Source organism: Quercus lobata, chromosome 4 (assembly GCF_001633185.2).
Source record: "Quercus lobata isolate SW786 chromosome 4, ValleyOak3.0 Primary Assembly, whole genome shotgun sequence".
Taxonomy (NCBI): Eukaryota; Viridiplantae; Streptophyta; class Magnoliopsida; order Fagales; family Fagaceae; genus Quercus; species Quercus lobata.
The window spans coordinates 481,161-485,849 of NC_044907.1; the positions used below are offsets into that span (position 1 = coordinate 481,161).

Consider the following 4,689-nt stretch of genomic DNA (forward strand, 5'->3'; position numbering starts at 1 on the left):
GCTTAACCAAGTCGCGAGATCCAGTCGCGAGATAACCGTATGGCCAGTTGTTCTACTTTGTCCTATAGTGCTCCAGCTAGCATGACTGTTCATCTTCCAGGATGCTTGGCACGTGCGCATCTTCTGGCGGCTTGCAGCCGCGAGTCACCCGTGAGTCCCAGCCGCGAGTCCCTGTTTTCTTGCACATTCTTAAGCAAACTTCACTCTATCTCACTCACTACCCTTACATCAAACCCACCTAAATACAGGGTTACTAAATGCTGAATTACAAGCAAATTTGGCACGGAATAAAGCCAATTAGATGGTTGAATAAATTCAACCTTACAATCATCATCATTGTGGAAACTGTGGAGAACTATTCAGATAATAATTGGATGAGGGAGGAAGTGCAGGATTAGAAAGTTTTGAAGTAGAAAGAGATTGAAAAGTGGAAGCTATGCTCAACCATGACATAGATGAAAGTAATTCATTTTCAGACACACTAATACCATTCAATATAATCAATATGAAAGACTTATAGTAGTTTAAATTCACTAATCTCCTTATCTCAAAAAAAAAAAAAAAAAAATCATACAATCTACACACTATATATAGACTACATACACCAACAACCCCCATAGAGCCACATTTGAGTAGCATTTCAATCCATTTAAGTAGTAGTACTAAGCTTAAATTCATGACAAGAACTCTTTATTAAGACAATCTTTCCAAATGACTAAACTTTCAAAGGACATCATGGAAAAGCTTATTTGGCCTGTTATGACACCACTTCACTTAGACACTACACGGAGACTAGTTGAAGTAATGAGCCTCCCAACATTGGGAGGTTCATTTCTTCATACTATTATTTGAAAATCCTATGGATGACTTTTTAGCTTCGAAAGTTGAATCGTAGAGAAAAGGACACGGGGGTATAGAAATCTCAAGAATGCCTTCTAGCATATGAGTGACTTCTCTCATTGAAGGCCTCGATAATGGCACATCCTGTACACACCAAATTTCCACCATTACTAGCTTCTTCACCCAATTCATATCACTAATAGCCTCTTCATCATTTTCCACCAATCTTTCAACTTTCCCTCTACTATAGCAATCATAAGCCCACTTTATAAGTATTGCTGCCCTCTCCATCTCAACTTCCACACATCTCTTGCAGCAAATGATCTCCAACAACATGACACCAAAACTATAAACATCCACCTTTATGGTGACTGGTGTGTTCTTGAACCATTCAGGTGCAACATAGCCTTTCGTCCCCCTAATGCCAGTGTGAGTACTGGTTTGGTGGTTCATCAAAAGCTTTGCCAATCCAAAATAAGAAATTTTGGCTGTAAAAAAATCATCCAAGAGTATGTTTTGAGGCTTTATATCACAATGAATGATTTGCATGCTGCTATCTTCATGTAAGTACATTAGTCCTTTGGCAATTCCTAATGCAATTCATGTTCTTTGTTGCCAACTTGGTCTTATTACTCCAAAGAGGAAACTCGACAATGAACCATTGTACATAAACTCATACACCAAAATTTGGTGCTCACCTTCATCACAATAGCCAAGTAACTGTACCAAATTCTTATGATAAGTTTGGCCGATCACAGTTACTTCAGTTTTGAATTCCCTCTCACCTTCCTTTATCATCTTGTCTAGCTTCTTAACAGCAACATAGTTGCTATAACTTGATACTATTACCCCTTTATAAACAGTGCCAAAAGAACCCCTGCCCAATTCGTCTTTGAACCCACTAGTAGCTTCTTCAAGATCTTTGTATGTAAATGAACAAAGATTCATATCAAGATCTTTTGTATGTAAGGTTCTGTAGAAATTTGGCAGTTTTCCTTGCCACAAACAGAAGACAACTAGAGAAATTGCAGCTACAGAAAAGAAACTAAAAAATACATGTACCTAGGAGGACTACAAGCAGGGACGGAGCCAGACTTCGAACCTGGGGGGGCCAAGCTTAATGTAAGCTTATCGAATTTTATCATGTTCATTAACATCATAATCTCATATTTGCAAATGCAATCCAAAATCACACTACAATATATAAACTAATACCAATTTCATTGTTGGTGATTTTTCAAGATTTTATTTTAGGATTTTCAAAAATTAGGACATCAACACTAGAGGTTAGCAACACTAAATCATCATTGTTAGTTTATGAATTATTTATAACTTTTCTTTGAATAATGCTAGGGACACCCAAATCCACAACATTCCCCACGAAATTAATCCTAAACAAAAACCCAAATAAACATGCCCACATAACATAACAAATTTAATGTTAATAATTTATTGATAATAAAGTCACAACAATATTAATATTAACTGTAGGGTCACGATTCGTGGCGGACCGTAACGGTGTCGGGTTCGCACGTAAACGGCCCTAACAATATCATTTGTAGAGCGTGGGTTTGAAAGGCTAGGCCTTGATCGATAGGCGGTGGGTTTTTCATGGCGTTCATACAAGGTTAAATGATCGTCACCCCTAGAGTCGTTCTCCTGGAGGTGGGCTGGGAGGCTCTTGTTTTTTGGCCATTTTTCCCAGCCCCTCCTTAGGTTACTGATTTTTCCTTTTATATTCGCCGGTGTCCACTGTCCTTCGTCCACGTATGGGGTCAACATTTCCAAGGCTGATATTTGTCCCATCAGCTTATATTCAAAGTCATTAGGGGTGGTTGTAAAAGCCAAAGAATGCGGCTCTGTCAGGTTCAGAGCATTGAATGGCAGTAAGGGCAGCTTTCCCTTGATATTTTAGGTCTTTCTTCTAAGTTCCGATCCTATACCGTTTTTACCCTTCCCTTTGGGGGTACTGTGGGTCTGCCGAGGACTGAACTACCCTCGGCGGTACCCAAAGGCTATTTTGTTGAACTCGGGCCATAATCCTCCTCGGCTTGGGCCTTTGTATTCTCCCTGGGTAGATGGGCCTGGCCCGCAAATCATTTGCACCCCACATTAACAATTCATTACAAAACATTAAGTAAACAACTTTTCTACTATCCTAAGACCACAAAAGTCAAACAAACAACCAATTTCTTTTCTTTCTTTTTTTTCATCTTCTTATTAGTCTCTACAGCACTACCACTCTAGTCCTCTAACGATAGCCACAAGTTTGTTTTTATTAAAAACCTTTTCTTTTCCTTTTTGGTCTAAATATTAGAGGCCACACCTTTATACTTGAATATTGAGAAATATCAGTTACTATCCGCATCACTACTAGTTCAATACTTTGTCACTGCATACAAGTAGAAAGACAAGCAAGAGCTGGGAGATGAAGACTGGGTTTCATAAAACTAAAAAAAGGGGCAGAGCAGCTAGAGTCTCTTCCTCACACAACACATCACAGAGAGAGGACTGTGGTTTGTTTTTCTGGTTCTAAGGTTTTGGCTAAAGGTTTTTCAATTATTCTTGGGGGGCAAAAAGGAAGGTTAGTTCATTTTTATTTTTTTTAGGGATGTTTCATTGGGTAATTTGTAAATATTTTGGAGGGGGGCTAAGCGTATATATTTTGAAGTCAAATATTAAACTTGTGTCTATATATATATATATATATATATATATATATATGCATAAATCAAATTTCCAAAAAAGTTGGGGGGGGGGGGGTGTGGTGCATTGCTCCCCAATGCCAAAGCATAGCTTTGTCCCTGACTGCAAGGATCAATATTGCTTGACTATGTTTTCCTTAGCCTGGATTTGGATTTGTAGGATTCTGTGAAGAGCTATTCAATTTCAATATCTTGAATAGAGCTTTGCTATCAACGGCACCACGGTCGTACCTCCCACTAGAAAGCGGTAATTTCTTCTTCGAACATCTTCCTATGCCATTATTATAGTTCGGATCCTGGAAAATGGTGACTGCAAAATAATCATGTAGACAGGATTTCTTGAATTCAAATTCAGTTGTGGGTTGAAGTAGGTCATAGGTAGTTAAAGGCCAATCAGCATTCTCCATCTCCAAGATTTCAAACTAATCTTTCGAAATCACAGTACCCATCTCATTACATTCATGCATGCATGTAGCTTACATCATCTTGTTTGCAGCCACTATACTTGTTATTTACATCCAAGAGAGAGAAGCTGGGGCGCATTGACACTCTGGCTTACCATAAGCTCTCAGTGAACATAAGCTATTATAACCACAAGGGCCACTTCCAAAAGTGTCCAAAATATCCAGGCAGATGTTTTCAGGAACATACCAAGTTACAGACCAGGTTTGGTTTCCAGTAGAATTCTTTGGGTGAGTATAGAGTCTGAAAACACCATCAAAGTCAAGTGTTGCCCTGTAGTAGGAGTCAGAGTCTGTTCTTAAGACCTCATCTTCTGATGAAAGGTTAGACATGGCTCCCAGTAAGTTCTTGACTAGAAGGTAGCCTGACTTGTCCATGATCAGCTCAGAAACATTAAGTTCAGCATAATGAGCTCCATAAGTATTTTGGGTGTAGACAGCTATTTGATTAAGTATCAAATCTTATGAGGAATTTGATATATTTTGTTGTCTGAAATGGAGCTAAAATTTACCCACCCCGTAGGTTTTTTTGGACATGGTAGAGAAAAGGCTGCTCCCAAAACCCAATACTTGGGTTGGTAACATTGTATTGGTTAGTTCATTGAAGCTATTCCATATGATGCTTTAGTTTTTGCTTGTTATAACAAAATTCCCAGTGTCTAGCATAGCCCTATTTGATACTC

The 4,689-nt window shown here is 38.7% G+C and overlaps 1 pseudogene; it reads right to left on the bottom strand.

The window, feature by feature from the left end:
• Positions 1-828: 828 nt before the first annotated feature.
• Positions 829-1,788, bottom strand: LOC115987894 (annotated as a pseudogene).
• Positions 1,789-4,689: the final 2,901 nt, after the last annotated feature.